The 18,616-nt window shown below is 44.3% G+C and overlaps 6 non-coding genes across 6 annotated transcripts; 4 read left to right on the top strand and 2 right to left on the bottom strand.

Moving 5' to 3' along the window:
- Positions 1-2,011: 2,011 nt before the first annotated feature.
- trnal-aag (transfer RNA leucine (anticodon AAG)) lies at positions 2,012-2,093 on the top strand. Its single transcript has one exon. It is a non-coding gene; the product is annotated as a tRNA-Leu (tRNA).
- A 419-nt stretch (positions 2,094-2,512) lies between these two features.
- On the top strand, positions 2,513-2,585 carry trnak-uuu (transfer RNA lysine (anticodon UUU)). The gene has a single exon. It is a non-coding gene; the product is annotated as a tRNA-Lys (tRNA).
- A 606-nt stretch (positions 2,586-3,191) lies between these two features.
- Positions 3,192-3,265, top strand: trnat-agu (transfer RNA threonine (anticodon AGU)). Its single transcript has one exon. It is a non-coding gene; the product is annotated as a tRNA-Thr (tRNA).
- A 1,878-nt stretch (positions 3,266-5,143) lies between these two features.
- On the top strand, positions 5,144-5,230 carry trnay-gua (transfer RNA tyrosine (anticodon GUA)). The gene is given in 2 exon segments: positions 5,144-5,180; positions 5,195-5,230. It is a non-coding gene; the product is annotated as a tRNA-Tyr (tRNA).
- Positions 5,231-5,444: 214 nt separating this feature from the next.
- On the bottom strand, positions 5,445-5,526 carry trnal-aag (transfer RNA leucine (anticodon AAG)). The gene has a single exon. It is a non-coding gene; the product is annotated as a tRNA-Leu (tRNA).
- A 2,161-nt stretch (positions 5,527-7,687) lies between these two features.
- trnat-agu (transfer RNA threonine (anticodon AGU)) lies at positions 7,688-7,761 on the bottom strand. Its single transcript has one exon. It is a non-coding gene; the product is annotated as a tRNA-Thr (tRNA).
- Between the last annotated feature and the right edge of the window lie 10,855 nt (positions 7,762-18,616).

Genomic DNA, 18,616 nt, shown 5'->3' on the forward strand with positions numbered 1-18,616 from the left:
AAATGTAAGTAATTGGACTTGGCAGCAATTGAGGACAAAATTACAAAGCCCTAAGAATAAGAAACGTGGCATACAAGACTACTCAGTAAGGGAGAGGCTTGTACGGCACAGCAGTGTCTATCCACAGCACAGAACAAGTAACCTGATAAGAAAGCTAGCATGCCAATAACATGAAAGAAGGGAGAAAGTCCACTCTTCAGTTTCCGTGAAGATCTGAACATTGAACTAGTTTATGTTTTCTGCCACAAACTCTGAAGTCCTTTATTATTTATTACCAATCCTTCACTATTATTACTTGAATGCACCACATTGACACAGTGCTTTCATAACTTTTACCCTGCTTAAAAGTAATCATGCAACACATTTTCAGATATCTCTACGGTGCATTATTAATGCTGAAGTCTCGTCTGCAATGGCTCTCTCAAGAATTCTTTCATCACAAAATTGCCATAGTTTTTTGTATATGTATTTTGAAACTACTCCAAACTTGTTGCAGCCTTTTTTTTTGCTTAGCTAAAATGGGAAAAAACACATTAGCTTGAAGAAATATACAAGATTCTGAAGCTCCTTAAAGAAAAATAGCACAATGGAAGGGGCTACAGTAGTTAGCATTCCTTCAATGTCTTGCTGGTGTCCTGGGGTCAGTTCCTGAAGTGCTATCTGTATGGCTTAAGGAAGCAAAGACTACTTTGGGGGTAAGCTACAGTATATTTGTTAGGCCTAAGCTTATGAAAACGTTTAAATAGCATACACTCTAAATTATTTTAATATAATCTACAGGAAAGCAACAGCAGGTCGTCTGAATTGTCGTGGCTGTTTTGGGGTCTCAATCAGGATTTCTTAAAAACTTGTTCAGCGAGTGAGACTCCCTCTGGACTCCGCATTGAGCTGAAAGCTGCGCGAACTCCTCACTTCGTGTCCTGTACTGTTACAAGAGCTTTCGTGGAGATGATCTACGTGGAGTACACAGCAAAACAGAAATCCACCTTCATAGCTTTCCTGACTAAGATCTCTAAATTGACGTAATATACTCCCATTTCACTTAACGACAGCAGTCAGGATAGTCTATTCGTTCTGTCGACAGAGCGAAAGCGTATAGTGGATCAAGAGGAATTCCTAGGTCGCTGGTTTGAATCGGGCTCGAAGGATTGTATCACTTTTGTCCAAGACAATCACAAAAGCCAGCGTTGAGCGAATGCGTGTTTCGCGTCGATCGATTCCACACCAGAGTTTGAAGCAGAAGCAAGAAGCTGTGTTCTAACCGCCTGCGCAACCTAGAAATTAATACTCCGACCCTCTCCTGGCACAGGCTGTCAGAATGCTGGTGTTTGCATTAGTTCTCCCATTCCTGGTTTCTGACCGCGTATTAACTGATAAAAATATAGAATAATTCGCACCAGTTTCGCATACGGGAGAACGCAAAAACTTATAACGATTCGGGTCTTGTACGTGCACCACATCAATGAGAAATGAATTGCATAAAAAATCACAGCTTTCGTCCTCTTGCAGTGGTGTCATGTTATTATTCGTTACTTTAAGAACAGTAGTTAACCAAACAATCAGAATTAGATCGTTAACAAAGCTAAATGCATCGGAAGTATCTTTAAAAGCGCAGAGAAACATCGTAACACTTCAAGAGTGTCTGAATTTCACCGTGTATAGCAGGTACTCTTAAGGAAACGAGCAAAGGCCTCCCACTCTAGGGAATTTAAATTGACCTCCTCCTTTTCGCCAGATCGAGCCATTTAAAAGTTTCTAATTTTAGGAGGCGCTACACGTTTCAGAAAGCCTCCTCCTGTAAAAGTAAAATGACTTCAAGGACGCTATACCCTGAGCTCTGAAGCCTGCCGCTCAGAAGAGCTATATCCAGAGGTGCCAGAGAAGTAGAGATTTCACCAAGAGAGAGGAAACATCTCAGTAAACAAAGATGCAGTCGCTTCCATGCGTCCACCGAAAAGAACTAAAGACACTCGACGTTAACAGAGCTAGCAACAAAAAAAGTGAGTGTGGAGGTAGCGTGGCCGAGCGGTCTAAGGCGCTGGATTAAGGCTCCAGTCTCTTCGGGGGCGTGGGTTCGAATCCCACCGCTGCCAAATGTTTTTCGACTCCCTGCAATTTGACCAGTTGGAAACAATCCTACTGTTCTTAAATTAACGAAAAGCTGTGACTTATTGTGCAAATCATTTCTCATCGCTGCGGTGGACGTGTAAGACCAGAACTGTCATAAGTTTTTGTGATCTCCCTTGGGAGAATTTTTCTATATTTTATCAGTTAATACGCAGTCAGAATAAATCGCAATTAAATACGGCTCAGAAAGCGTGAATGGGAGAACGTAAACCGTACTCGTGCTGGATTTCACAGGGATTCTGAAATGTTTCTTGCAAAAGTTTCTTTTTGCTTCTGGGTAAAGTCTGTCGGGTGTCGTTCCAGACGGGTCAGGTATGACTGCGCTCTGCCACAAGAAGAGACACGTGACTCGGCAGCACGCTGCCGGTGGGCTGTACCTTTCAGAGCCCGGATAGCTCAGTCGGTAGAGCATCAGACTTTTAATCTGAGGGTCCAGGGTTCAAGTCCTTGTTCGGGCGATTGATTTTCTTCTGTCAATTGCAAACATCCAAAATACTTGGTCTTTTGTCCTTTAGTTTCTCGAGTTGTACCATTTATATTTTCAATGTTAAATACGTTTCATCTTCTGTAGCATTTTCCTTTACATCCACCAGCACTATTTTAAGAGCCACCAGAGATAGCTCAGTGGTAGGGCGCATGCTTCGTATGTATGAGATCCCGGGTCCAGTCTCTGCCACTTCTAGGATTCTTTTTATCTACCAAACTCATATTGCAAACTTCTCTTGAGTGAGAAGCTTTTGCTCGTTTCCTTAGAGTACCCGCTGTACACGGTGAAATTCAGACACTCTTGAAGTGTTACGATGTTTCTCTGCGTTTTTAAAGATACTTCCGATGCAAATTATTTACAATAATTTAAAGTCGTCTGGAGAAAAGTAGGAAAAGATCGTCTTTCTTGTCACGGCTGTTGAAGAATTGACCTGCTGACTCTCAGCCGGGTTTACCTGAAAACCCGTTCGGCGAGCGAGACTCCCTCTGGACTCCGCACTGAGCTGAGAGCTGCGCGAATCCTCACTGTACTGCAAGAGCTTTCATGGAGATGATCTACAGGGAGCTATGCGGAGTTCGGCGCCGTGGCTTAGTTGGTTAAAGCGCCTGTCTAGTAAACAGGAGATCCTGGGTTCGAATCCCAGCGGTGCCTTTTTGTGCACGGAGCTACATTTACGAGCGAAAGCAGCAGAATGCCATACTCCTGCGATATTCTGTCTCTGACTTAATTGGGAGCGCGTTGGACCGCTAGACCTTGGTACAATGAAGTCATTCGAATGATGTGGAGTCGTGTCCCGCCAGAATCGCGGTGCACTTGGATTTAATCGTTCCAAATCCTCAGGAGACCGGCGTTGTCAACGAGAGGACTTCTTCACAATCGGAAACGAACCAGAGGTCACAAGGGAGAAACTACGACAAGTACATTTAACACCGAGCACTCGCGCACCTTTCTTGTTAAAGGATTCTAGGTGTATGGAACAAGCTTGACACACAATACACAATACAAATGTACACTTGAAAATACAAAGTCCTTAGAACACCATGTAACATTCAGTCTATATAGCAGATATATAGTCTATTTTAGAACAAGTGTTTCAAGGTCCTAACTAGACAAATGGAAAATACAAACAATGTGGTTTCCGTGCTACTGGATCTGCTCAGCAGTGATGAGTTCAGGACGGTCGCTGAGCCTCGTATCTCTTCTACGTACCAGTTCAAAGACAGGCTGCAGTACCGCAGAGAAACAGCGGAGCGAAGCAAATGCGCATTAGAAACCTCCTGGTGCATGAAATAGTCAAGACTACCGGTCAAGTTAAAATGTTACCCTCAGGTGTTAACGCATTATGTAGAAAATATCAGAAGGTTGAAATTTGTGTACCGTTAGTGTATCCTAATCAGGAGTGTTTAATAATATAGCCACGGGAAACTCCAACTGGCTCACTCATTATATGCATCATAATTCTGGATGTAATCCACATAATATGAGATACTCGTTTAAAAGGTCGTTCTCCTATTTCACTGAACGAACACAATGGATCCAGTAACCACAAACCAGCTCTGAGTGGTTTGATTTATTTAGAAAATTTACTGGATATAATCTGCAATATTAAAAATGCTGTTCTATAGTACTAACTTTATTTTCGAGATAGATGGAAACAAAACCATAATTTAAAGCAACGGATTAAGAACACATCCAGTGCAGCAATCAAGCTGAAACAGGGTTTCGATTGTATAAGTGCAAGAGGAACACCGACAGTCGACAGTACACAGTTTGTAATGAAAAGTGTTACTTCTTCATGTCCTGTTTTCGGAATTTATTAGGAAACACACTTTCACAGATGTCAATAAATCTATGTTAAATATAACAATAACCAATAGTAGTAAGAAGAAATGTAACTTGAAAGTTGTTGGCTGTTGAAGAAATTAACTGTTGAATCTGGACTCCACACTTGAGCTGAAAGCTGTGCGAGCTCCTCACTGCGTGTTCTGTACTGTTACAAGAGCTTTCGTGGAGATGATCTACGGAGAGCGCAGCGACAATACCACCATGAACTGTTTCACTATATGAAGGAAAAGCTATAAAGTGATTAACTTTTCAATGAGCCATGGAGCAACGCGAAAAAATGAAGTGACAGAATACCGAGTACTACAGTAGTACCAAAGTCTGTATTTGACGCTTTTATTAGCAGACCATTCTTGCAATTAAAGGCACGATGAATTTGTTAGCACTGGAATGCGACTATAACAGTTCAGTGTTAAGTCTTGTGGGAAGTCACGAGATCTTCAGAACTAAATATTTTAATACCTTCGCTGGTTTTATTCTCATGGCGCCTCACTCGGTATTACCCTCGGGGCGATGCATTTACTCCAGCCTCTGAAAGCCATACGTGCGAGCACGTTCTTCTGGTATGTTATGCTCAAGTCCGCTGAATATTTAAAGGCAAGGTAAAAGCTCCGTGAAGTTGGTCCCCCCTACAGACAGCACAAGCGATGAAGCTCTCAAGAGTCTCGTAAGAACATCTCTTCTGTCCCTTCGATAGCTCAGTTGGTAGAGCGGAGGACTGTAGCGGGTAACAGAGGAATCCTTAGGTCGCTGGTTCGAATCCGGCTCGAAAGACGGCATCTTTTTTGCTCACGACAATCACAACAGCCGGGGTTGAGGAAAACATATTGTAATTCGAATCTTGACCGTGCACGACACCGATGAGAAATGAACTGCATCAGCCATCACAACTTTCTTCCTCTTGCAGCGGTGGCATATTCTTTTTCGCGACTTTAAGAATAGCGGGATTGCGTCGAACTGTTCAAATTGCAGGGAGGGCAAAAGCTTTTGGCAGCGGTGGGATTCGAACCCACGCCCCCGAAGAGACTGGAGCCTTAATCCAGCGCCTTAGACCGCTCGGCCACGCTACCTGCCGCAAGCGCGCTCCTTTACTGGCAGGGAGAATGTCGGGCGTCTTCAATGTCATTTCTCCTGGAAGCGAGTGCACCTTCGTTGCCTGCGATGGTTCCTGTGACTTCGTGAAATCTCTACTTCTCTGGCATCTCTGGATATAGACGTTGTGAGGGGCAGGGTTCAGAGCTCTGCGTATAGCGTCCTTGAAGTCCTTTTATTTTTACAGGAGGACTAATTTCCTTCCGAAACGTTTATCTCCTGTTTTAGAAATGCTGTGGCCGGTGTGGCGTGAACAGTGCATTGCCCGAACAGTGTTCTAATTTTAGATTGCAGATCTGTGCTATATTTGAACCGAATCTGTTGGGATCCAGCAATCGTACTGGATTTCACTGGGATTCTGAAATGTTTCTTGCAAACGTATTTAGGTTTGCTTGAAGCTCTAATTTAAAAATATCCTGAAAATGCCTAGTGTCCAGTCTCTGAAGTCGCTGTCACTGAACTCCGACATGATTTCCCGCAGATGTGCGCAGTACCTTTACTTTTCTCTGCCCTCAATGAGAAGGAGGATGAACTGAGGGAGCCCCTTGACTCCCCGTGTCTCACTGTATTTCTCATCCTACTGGGAGTGGTGCTGTCGCTTCTGGTTAAAGTCTGTCGGGGGTTGTTCCAGACGGGTCAGGTATGACTGCGCTTTGCCACAAGAAGTGACACCTAACTCACCAGGACGCTGTCGGTAGAGTGTATCTATACGAGCCCGGCTAGCTCAGTCGGTAAAGCATCAGACTTTTAATCTGAGGGTCCAGGTTTCAAGTCCCTGTTCAGGCGACCAATTTCCTTCAGTCAATTGCAAACATCCAAAATACTTTGTCCTTTAGTTTCTCGAGTTGTACCATTTATATTTTCAACATTAAATACCTTTCATCTTCTGTTGCATTTTTCTTCACTTCACCAGCACGACTCCAGGCAGAACAGGAGATGGCAGATGACATACACGGAAGCTGCAAGCCTCCAGCAACGACACTTCCCTCCTTGATGAATGGGTTCAATCCCGGCATCTCCGGGAGTTTTATATCTGCCCAACTCATAGTGCAAACTTCACTTGAGTCAGTGGAAACTTTTACTCGTTTCCTTAGAGTGCCCGCTGCACACAGTGAAATTCAGACACTCCTAAAGTGTGACGATGTCACTTTGCTACGTTTACTACTTTCGTTCCTGAGATATAGCGCCTTGTTTTTCTGGTGATCACGTGACCATGCACGGTGACTTTGACCTCCAGTGACCCCGTCTGCCGAGTTCAAGCGCTCTGTTACAGTTGAGCTCGTACCCTTAATATTTTAAAGACAATCAATATCCATAAACATATGAGTCTCCTTAGATGTGGATAATACTAAGACATGACGCATGCCAACAAGTTAACCATCTATGACATAAACCTGTGGTTGTAATATGTGTAAAATCACCGTGATTGTAAAATATATTGTTTTTATTTTCTAAGGCACGTTTTCCTTTCCTTGTTTTGAGTTGTCTAAGGCACGCGTAACTGTGGGATACCATCTCTCCGCAGTATGTCATGATAGGGACCCCATGTATATCGCATGTATATTGCTGCGGTGTATATCACGACTGGCGCCTTGCTTCCATGCCCCCCTGGCACCGCTGATGCAACAAAGGTCTCATATCAGGACATGATATACCCAGATTGGACGTGTCGCGATATATGGACTTTGTGTCGCGACATGGGGTCAGGGTATGTCCTATTGCAACATATGGACTCCATATCGCGACATGGGGGCGGAGCATTTTGTCGGGGAATGTCATATCGTGATATGTGGGCTTCATGTCGTGAAATGGACGCGGGGGGGTCGTTTGTTCAAATTGCAGAGAGGCCAAAAGCTCTTGGCAGAGGTGGGATTCAAACCTACAACCCCGAAGAGACTGGAGCCTTAATACAGCGGCTTAAATTTTGCCGCAATTTGAACAGTTCGACACAATACTAATGTTCTATACGTTACGAAAAAAAACGTGCCAAACCTGCAAGAGGAAAAAAAGTTATGGAAGCCCGTTTCCGCCAGGGAGTAAAAAAAAACGTGACATCTCTGCTTCTCTGGCACCTCTGGATATAGACGTTTTGAGGGCATTCTGCTGCTCTCTCTCATAAATGTGGCTCCGTGTACGAAAAGGCACCGCTGGGATTTGAACCCAGGCTCTCCGGTTTACTAGACAGGCGCTTTAACCAACTAAGCCACGGCGCCAACGCAACACTCTTGGCAGAGAATTACTTTTTTTGCTTTTCCTTCATATAGTGAAACGTTCACGGTGGTGTTGTCGCTGCGCTCCACGTAGATCATCTCCACGAAAGCATGATCTAAGTGGAGTACAGCGACACGAACACCTTGAACTTTTTCGGTGTATGGAAGAAAATGCTTAAGAGCATGACCAGTGTTGAACATAGAAATATGCACAGTACAACTAGAAAAAAGGAATGACAAAAGTCAGAGGTTCACAACATTAAAAAAAACACTGTATCCTCAGATTAAAAGCAGATGATCGACGGACTGAGCTATCAGGGCTTTAAAAGTGTTAGAGCACCGTCAGGATTCTCGTAAGTCACATGTTTCTCCTTCTCGCAAAGCACAGTCACATCTGACCCTACTGGAATGACACTTGACAGACTGCCCAGAAGCGCAGCACCACTCCCAGTAGAATGAGAGAGAAATACAGCCCGATATGAGGGGGTCAAGGGGCTCCCACAATTCATCCTCGCTCTGTTACGCCCCGACGAGCTCCAGCACCGCATTAGCTCCACAAATTACCAATGCGCATTCCACACACGCTGGAGACTCACCGGGGCCATCCTCTACGAGATCAGGCCGGGCCTATCAGGCCAATTAGGGAACCTCACACAGCTCAGACATTGAGTCACTAACCCTGCTTTTTGCTGTAAAAACTGGATAAGATTAATCTGTCATTGAGAGCTGGTGGATGTCAGTACTTTTGCCTGGGACTGTGCAGGTGTGAGTGCTGCTCGGCTGGTCAGTGACAGAGCTGCTGGTTTCTTTTCCAGGAGCTGTGATGGGGGAAGATGTGATCACTCAGGTCCCAGGTCTGGTCACTGGGACTGAGGGGCAGTCGGTCACTCTCAACTGTACTGAACATGCTACAGGGCTCGGAGCAGTGAAGTGGAGCAGAGACACAGGCAGAGGCAGTCAGCTATTCTTCAATACAGGAGGTGACATCAGAAACCCCTGCGTGTCCTTTATATTAGAAAACCATCTAACAGACAAGTCCATCAGAATAGACAACCTGACCCTGGGGGACTCTGGGGTCTATTACTGTGACAAGTACAGACCTGGTTCCTCCAGTGAGATCGCAGTCCCAGGACCAGGAGTGACTCTGACAGTGACAGGTGAGTGTCTTCAATTTCACTCCACTCTCTCCAGGATCAGAGCTCTCCCAGGGGCAAGAACAGATAACCTCAATAACCAGAGCTGCTCCAGTATTCACCCAGGCCCGATCCTGAGAGGTGAAGATACTCTACATCACACTGGAGAAAAGACAGGCTTTTAAAAATCTCCGGAGAGAAAAAGGTGTTGTAGTCACAGTGTGTCAGTGTGAGTCAGTGTTGTAGTCACATTGTGTCAGTTTTGTACTCACTGTTACACCCCGACGAGCTCCAGCACCGCATTAGCTCCACCAATTACCAATGCGCATTCCACACACGCTGGAGACTCACTGGGGCCATCCTCTACGAGATCAGGCCGGGCCTATCAGGCCAATTAGGGAACCTCACACAGTATTTAAGCCCTGAGGAAATGTCACTAACAGACGTTGAGTCACTAACCCTGCTTTGTTCTACTCTGGAGGCCACAGTAAAGGCCAAGGGGGAACATTTGGGCCTCACTACTCTTATCAAGAAATGCCCAGGAATCTTTAATGACCACTGACAGACAGGACCTCAGTTTAACATATCATCTGAAAGACAGCACCCACTACCGTATAGTGTCCCTGCCAATATATTGGGGGCATTAGATCCCCCACAGACCCCAAGGTGGTGCCCCCCCCATTGGTCCCACTAACACCACTTCCAGCAGCAACCATAGCTTCCCAGGAGGTCTCCCATCCAGGTGCTGAACAATCTCAAACCTGCTTAGTTTCAGTAGGAAACCAGCCAAGAACTTCAGGGTCATATAGCTGCTAGCTGTCACTTGTGTGTTTTGTTTGTAAATTACCTATCTCGCTATACTGTCAGAGATGTTGTGATCAAAGGACCTTAGCTGACTAATGTGCAAAAAAAAAATTCAAATTCTGCAACATATTGAAAGCCTAGTTTCGCAGAGTATTGCAATGTATCACTCATGTCATTATTTTCCAAAAGGAACACATCAAGATTTGCCAAGAAGACAGTGACTCCTTGCATGTTAATTGTCGTGATCTGTTTTTAAGTTTGAGGTTCATTTAATGTAAGTCAAGCTCTCAAATAATAACCATTTAGGTTTTAAAGGGTGTATTTTATTCAGTATTGAACTGTTTAAAAATGCCAGGACAGCCAATGAAAATTGCTGGTGTTGCATGATGCACAGTTAATCTCAACAAGTCGTGTCCTTTCCCCAGCATGACCCCTGTAATCTTCAACAAGCCTGCTGCTCAAGAGGAATGGCAGGGACCCAGAGGCACCCAGCAACAGGGTACAATAAAGCTATAAATCTCCTAAATAATGGCAACACAATCGAGATGAGCTGGTTTGAGCAGGGAGAGAGAGGACACCCCCCTCTCCTCAAACTGTTCCCATCCTGACGATTGGCCCATGGTGATCTCAGATAAACCCTGAAGACTGTGCCAATGACAACATAGAGGTATTCACACCTGTTCTAGAACCATGCCATGAATTTTCCACCCTGCCATTCTTTGTTGTTCTGCTTTGGCATTGCTCTGCTTGGTTGCAAAAGACTCTGATAATTTGATTTGGACTGGAATAAAAAAGCACATCAAAACCCATTACATTTTCTATGTCTAATGTACCTTTACAGCAGGGGTCTCCAAGCCTGATCTTGTGCATCCCCAGTCCAGCAGATTTTAAAGGTGGACTCTGAATCATCGAGTTCTAAGGTCCCCAAGCAATTTAATGATGACCCGTTAAAGAGGCGGTGTTCAATGATGGCATTCAGAGAGTATTTTCAAGAAAAATCCGAATATCCTTGAGCCCTCAATAACCGGTGTTCCCTTTGTAGGGGTGCAAGGAGTCAGAGGAGGTTTGAAAAGTTCTCGTGACATTCGTGACAATGGGGCTTTGTACAGGATGTTCTAATGGTGTTCATGTGTGTTTCCTGTGGGTGCTCCATTTTTTCCCACAGTCCAAAGACATACTGGTAGGTTGACTTGCTTGTGGGAAAATTGGTCCTGGGGTGAGTGTGTTTGTGTCTGTGTGTGCCTTGTCATGGACGGGCATCCTGTGCGGGATGTATCCCACCTTGCGCCTGTTGCTTTCCTGGACAGGCTCCAGCTCCCCCATGACATTGAATTAGCTAAAGTGGTTAGAAATTGGATGGATACAGATGACCAAAGAACAGTGGTATTTCTGACCACACATATCCTCATCTTACAATTGTTTTGAAACATCAAAGGTGGATTGCGATTCTCCAGGACCAGGGTGGAGGACCCCTTCCTTGGAGAGTCAAGGTGCGCTGAATCTAATTCTTGCAGGCAAAGGGTTTAAGGTCCAACTACTCTTCATTTTTGGTCCATTGTTGGGAACACACGCATTCTCTCCCTTTTGAGTTTTAATCTGTATTTTTTTCCGGCAGTGCAAAAACACTGGCATTCTGAATTTTATATTGCCATGTGCCTGCAAATATAACTGTATCAAAATAAAAATCTCAGAAAATTCCAGCAAACAAATCAAACAAAGTGAAAGAGCTCTGGGCATGTAAATACAAGAATGTATGTGAATGTACCAAATATCCCTAAGGGCCTGTGGGTGCAGAATATGTTGTAAGACAGAAGAAGCCAAGCAGCCCAGAACACAGTTCAGATGAAATGAATGAAAGATAAGTAGTTTCTTTCTCTATTACTCACAAGAATGTATTTTTGTAATGCAAGCCTTGAGGTGAATCATGTCTCCCAAGATGCCGCTATATAGCAACGCAGGTTGTGCTGTGGACTGTGACTCCAACAGAGGCTCAGGGTTTAAATGCCTTGAGAACAACATGAAACAGGTACGGGCCTCTCACCAACTGACGAGCGGTTCCAACAATAGCTGCTGAGAGAGCCGCCACACCTCTCCACCCCCGCATCAGCCGCGCCCTGCACTTGAGATGCACAAGCTTCTCTTCGTGTGCGCAGCAGATCCCATCGCAGGCCACCTCAGGGTGACAGCTCCGCTCGTCTGTCAACCACCTGTCAGCACTTCTGAGCGCTGCTTCCTTCCCTGTTATTTTCCAGATTTGAAAGCTAATTGGGCCTGTTGCCATTGCTCTGCCGCTGCCTTTCACTTTCTCTTCACTGTTATGTTCTCTATTTGTATACTGATCGGCGGTCATTAATCACACCGCTTCTTAATTATGAACGAACACTTTACTAACACAGTGCTCTTTAACTCTTGCTACACTAACTCTCTAACTGCCTAACCAACGCTATACATATTCATGTACTGCATCATCTGTGCAGTATGGCAACCCGTAAGGATCACACTTTACCAATATCCGTACATTCACCAGGCTTTATTCTGCTCGCTGTTTTACAGCTCTGAGAGTCAAGGCTTCAGCTAGCAGGATATTGGTCATCACACACAGCTGCTGCTGCTCCTAGTAATAATCATCATCATCATCATTTAGTTTGTTAACTCTTGTTATTTAGACCTACCCCTCTTCGGTAAACCCACAAAGTCCTCTAAATTATTTTCAGACCATTATTTAGTTTCTAGGCCTAGATGGAATCTGTGGGGAATCTTCCCAGCTTCTTCAGTTCAGTTCAGTTTATTTGTCATATTCACAATGAAGCCCAATGAAATGCTTATTTGCATGTATTCTCCAATGCAAAGACATTAAGGAAACACCAAAACATAAACACAGAACAGCAGCAACAACGACACGTTAAATAGCATACAACTTAAATGCAAATCAGACAAGCTGTGTGAGAAGAAAAAAAAATCAGTGTGATGTACCAGTGGTAGGGGAAGAGTTCAGTAATCTGATAGCTTGAAACTGTAACAAGCTGTCTCTGAATCTGGAGGTATGTGCGTGTATGCTCCTAATGATTACCAGAGAGAAGGGGAGAGAAAAGTGAGAAACCAGGATGATTGGTATCCTTAGCAATACTTCCAGCCTTCCTGAGACAGCGAGCTGTAAAACAATAGAGGAGAGCTGTACTCCAATGCTGGACTGGGCTGATCTGATCACCACCCATAAAGCCTTTCAGTCAGACAACGAGCTGCTGAGAAACCACACTGTGATACCACACGTGAGCACACTCTCAATAGCGCACCTGTAAAATGTAGTTGAAGACAGACCACATTGTTTCAACTGTCTGAGTAACTAAAGGAGCTGCTGTGCCTTCTTTATAGCTCCAGTTACATGCTGGGACCATGTTTAATCATTACTGATGAAGGTAACCAGGAACTTGAAGCAGCTAACCATCTTTACAGCCACCCCATTGATGTGAATAGGCGTGTGGTCCCCACCCTGCTTTCTAAAATTGACAACCAGCTCCTTGGTTTTGCTGGCGTTAAGAGAGAGGTTATTGTCACAGCACCACTCCACCATGTTCCTGAACTCATCCCTGCAGGACAACTCATCATTACTGGTGATTCGGCCAATGATGGTTGAGTCATCTGCATATTTGTAGATGGAATTGTAGCTGTGTCTGGCCACACAATCGTGGGTAAACAAGGAAAACAGCAGGGAGCTAATCACACAGCCCTGAGGAGCACCAGGAGCAAGTGTTACTGTGATCAGGTCCGTTTTTGCAGCACCAGGAGCAGGTGATTCTGCGATAGGGACAGTTGTTGGAGTGCCAGGAGCAGGTGATTCTGCGATAGGGACAGTTGTTGGAGTGCCAGGAGCAGGTGACGCTGCGATCAGAAGAGTTGTTGTAGTCCCAGGATCATGTGATACTGCAATGGGGACAGTTGTTAGAGCACAGGGAGCAGGTGATGCTGTAATCGGGACAGTTGTTGGAGACCTCAGAGCAGGTGATGCTGAGATAGCAACAGTTGCTGGAGACCTAAGAGCAGGTGATGCTGTGATCGCAACAGTTGCTGGAGACCTAAGAGCAGGTGATGCTGTGAAGGGGACAGTTGTTGGAGCGTGGGGAGCAGGTGATGCTGCAATTGCGATATTTGTTGGAGCGCCAGGAGCAGGTGTTGCTGTGAGGGGCACAGTTGTTGGAGCGCCCCCGGGAGCAGGTGATGCTGCGATCGGGACAGGTGTTGGAGCGCCCCCGGGAGCAGGTGATGCTGCGATCGGGATAGATGTTGGAGCGCCTCGAGCAGGTGTTGCTGTGAGGGGCACAGTTGTTGGAGCGCCCCCGGAGCAGGTGTTGCTGTGAGGGGCACAGTTGTTGGAGCGCCCCCGGAGCAGGTGATGCTGCGATCGGGATAGATGTTGGAGTGCCTCGAGCAGGTGTTGCTGTGAAGGGGACAGGTGTTGGAGCATCAGGAGCAGGCGATGCTGTGATGGGGACAATTGTTGATAAAAGAGACACTGGCGCTCCAACAACACCTAGTCGCCTCTCTGACTCCACAGCTGGAACCTGCAACATTTCTCTTTAGAAGCCAAGAAGTCCTTTCACTAGCTTCAATAGGAACGTCAGCTCTCAAGGTGGGGCATTGTTGTACTTTTCCAGTCACATTTATTATAAACATTAAAGCCACTTACAAAAATGGTTCAGGCTGTCAAGGGGGATGTGTGGGTGTAGTTTTATTGCACTTTGGCCTCCATGGTCTGATTTGAGTCGGGAGGTATCTTCTGTGTGGAGTTTGGATGTTGCATCCATACTGGTGTGCTTTGAGTCCCCAGATTCCTCCTGCCACACCCAAAATGTCACATTTCTTGGTGTTAATGCATTGCTGTTAATTATTGATTTAATCAATGAAAGACACTTTTTTGCACCCTGTGCTTCTGGAATAGGATTGCTGTATTTAGCTTTCTGACAAAAAAAAAAAGATTACCCATTACCATTCCAAATATATAAATACTGATAAAAAAAATAATTAGTACAGAACAGACAGACCTCCAGACATGTGGAGAAAAGATCTACTGCAATCACACAATTACATATTTATACATCTTAACCTAAACATAAATACAGATGTGTCAGTATATTTCCCTTACCATTTCAAATATGCTGAACTACCTGCTAGCAGAACGGTTGGAGTAGTACATGACTGTATATGTAAGATACAGTTGTACTTTATAAACTGTAATTCAATACTGTGTGCAGTCACACCACAGGTAGACAGCATACGTTGAACATATGTAAAGGATTTAAATGCAATACAAGTCAAATACGACTGGTGTGACCTATTAAAGTATATTTTTCTGGGAAAAAAAACCCCTGATGAAGGTCAGACAGCAAACAAATGACCGTAGAGTAAAGGTTTATAGAGTCTCTGCGCTGACCTGCGCGATCATACAGATTGTTAGCTGGTTTCAATTAAGAGCTTAGCTATAGTGAGCAATAGCAGGTGCGCGAGTCCCCAGTACCAGGGCTGGGTCACTTCCGCTGCAGAAAACAATCCAAGAGTTGCCTCGCATACGCGAGCACTTGCATGCAAGTCTACATTTACCTGTCTCTAGTTCACCAGTTCGGACTGGGACTCTCCGCGGGTCTTTCTGTCCGAACCAGAGCTTGAATCAGTCCGCGCGCATCCCCGTGGAGTTTCGCCGTGGGTTTTAACGGCGGTGATGACGCCTAAGAGCGGGAGGACTCGTTTATTTTATCCCTGACAACCAGGTACTTTCACCTTATCACGGGTGTAGAAGGTCTAAAAGGCGTGATCGAGTTCAGCATCCGGAGTTTCATTAACTTTAGAAAGAAAGTAACTGTAAGGATATTGGTATCTTTCCCGGCACAGTCCAGATCCATTATCAATACTCCCTTAATAGATGTCCACTGCTGGAGCATTATTCAGCAGTAGGTGTCCGGGAGAGGGACATAAAAAGTCGCAGGGCACGATCAATCATCTAACAGGATGACCAACCAAGGGGCTTGTCGGGTGTGGGTACCCACTCCACCTGGCAGCCTCTTGACCAATCACCAGCCCTGTTTTCCCCAGTTAAAAAAGCTGCGCATCGCCACAACAGAACCACGTGCCTGCCACACTTGTAGTCTGAACTTTGGGACTGAGTTAGCGGGTAAGCCCGTAAGGAAGGACAGAGTTCTGCCCGAGGTCTAGCCTGGAGCAGGACCTTGGGACCAGCTAGCTACCATCTTGCGTTCATTTGATCACCGGAGCACTACGGTTGTTTTGGGGTTTTTTGTCGACACGAACAGAGCCTTGTTCAACAGTAGCCGGTACGCCAGGAGCAAACCGACTTTCTCCCTTTTTTTCCCCCGGTGACTCGCCCCGACTGAGCAGGCACCACCCTGTGCACAGACTTTCTCTGAGTTCAACTCAACGCTAACCGGACAATCCATTTGAGGGACTCGACTGTCAGCGCGAGGCTACAGCAGCTCTCTCGCCGACACTTCGAGCTGCCTGAGGCTTGAAGTGGCACCGAGCCAGCATGGGCAACTGATCCGGTCAGCTGTTCCCCATCTGTCTGCGAATCTGAAGTGGTAGATGAGTATAAATCAATAGTCACCCTCTCGAGAATAAAACTGTTATATTAACACATGTTAATATCAAATTAATTCACTCAACTAGCCGTAGTTACTTAAGAGTGCCTGAATGTAAATTATTTTAATAGGATTGGTGAGGTTTAGTGTAACCAACGGTATTCTAAGGTAATATCCCTCTTTTTATGTATCTTTTCAGCTTCGAATGTTTTATGTTTCACTATATCAATACATGTGTTCGTGTGTTGTAAAGACTCCTTGTTGCTCTACCGATTGATTCTTAATATCCAGTGTAAATTCACGCAATCCACTGTTACAGCTAAATATTGTGCCAATAAATTCACCAAACCCCTACAATATTGTAAAGATATAGGGACTAACAGTATCCTTATATATACAGTGCCTTGCAAAAGTATTCAGGGATCGCATACTTATGCAAACGGCATATTTCAGTTTTTTATTTTTCTTAAGAATACTTTCTAACATAAAACAATGTCACATTAAAATAATTTGGAGTTTCAGTGCTTCGAAAGAAAAATATCACAGAGAACAAGATTTCAATGTAGGATTTGTAATTTAGTCAAATGAAATAATCGGTCAAGGGTCTGAATACTTTTGCAAGGCACTTGTATGCTACATAAATTCAAGGAGGTAATCTCTGTATTCCTCAAATTTGCTTATTCCTGCCTCTCCACACCAAACCTTTCCTTCTGCATCTCTCCTTTTTTACGTCTTCCTGGTTACACACAAAACTGACCGGGTAAACAAGTTATATTTTAAATGTATATACCCGTAGGAATCCAAATAGATATAGTCACTATGCAAATACTGTAATCGTTTGAATAAAATCCTTGAAATAACAGAATAACATTTTTATTACAAATTTATTTGCAAAATAACAAAATGTTCATTTTTGTCTAAACCGAGCTTAGGGGCAGAAGGCACTGAAAAGCAACAGATAAGTGACAGACAGCACTATGAACAATCAATTCTAACTGAAAGAGAGACCTAGGCGTACCACTTAAGAACTGTGGCTTTCATGGTTGAAAGTACTTTACATTGGGAATTATTGACATTCACAAGCTAAAGACTGGAATGAATGTGTGGCTTTTAGAAGCGATCAAAAAACTTAGTACTTGTGGGTTTTTAATATTTTAAGCCACTATGTATGTTTTTTAAGTTTTTAAATTTTAAATAAGATTTTTATACATATTGTTTTGCTGCAATTTTTTTTTCTTTTTAGTAGTTGATGTAATTATGGTTTTATAATCATTTGGCTTTATCAAAGGTGTTAGAAATAGTTGTTAGAAATATGCGAGAACAACAAAGTTGCACTTGTAGTGTGTCTGTGCCCAATCACAGATGTGGGTTACACCACATGGGACAAACACCCTATAGAATCCCTGCACACGGAATTCTATAAAAACATCCTCCATGTGCAGAGAAACATACCTAATAATGCACGCTGAGCTGGATTAGGCCGATAGCAATTACAGAAAACAGCAATAAATTATTGGTTACACCTAAAAAGCAGTGACCAAAACTCCTATCACAAGTCCCTTCCGAGCCAAGAGAAGAGCCCCCCTCAGCCAGCTGGTCCTGAAGGTCACTGACATAAACAATAGTGATACCAACCAGCCTCAGGACAGCACTGATCAAACACCATAAATCAAAATCATCCAAGTCACCGCACAAATGAAACTACACTACCCCATCCACTGGGGAGAAACACAAACACAACACACACTTGATTGCAACAGGAACCTAAAAAGGTAACACGCACTAGCTGAGTATCTGACCAGGGTAAAAGACAAGAAAGAGAAATAAGACCCTGACAAAGCACAGGCTCAGTGATTGCAGCCTCGCCATAGACACTAGACACAGACAGACCTGACTGTACAAAGAGGACAGGCTATGCTCCCATTAGTATACGAGCAGAGAGCTGTGAAACAACATAGCGCACTGTGCTTCCTGCAAGCACTTTTGTTAACTTGTCTAAACATTTACTAATGTCCAACTAGCTCAGAAATAAAATCAGAACTAGAAGAGCCTTCAGAATGAGAATGTGCTGGTTTAATTGTAATAAGAGTGAAAGAAAAGAAAGAGTCATGGAACTTATTAGTACTGCAGCCCACCAAATTTAAAATCTGTTATCAAATCAATACTGCTGTGTAGCACATTATGAATATTCAGGGGTGAATGCCTGTCTAACGTAGGGCCTGGTGAAGTTTTTATGTTGCAGTTTTTGAAAAGTGTTGCAGAATGTGACACAGCTTTGTAGAGAGAGTATGGTCTGGGCCAGGATTGCTGAGAAACGTCTACCCTCCCTTTGCA

Source organism: Atractosteus spatula, chromosome 6 (genome assembly GCF_055471065.1).
Source record: "Atractosteus spatula isolate fAtrSpa1 chromosome 6, fAtrSpa1.hap1, whole genome shotgun sequence".
NCBI lineage: Eukaryota > Metazoa > Chordata > Actinopteri > Semionotiformes > Lepisosteidae > Atractosteus > Atractosteus spatula.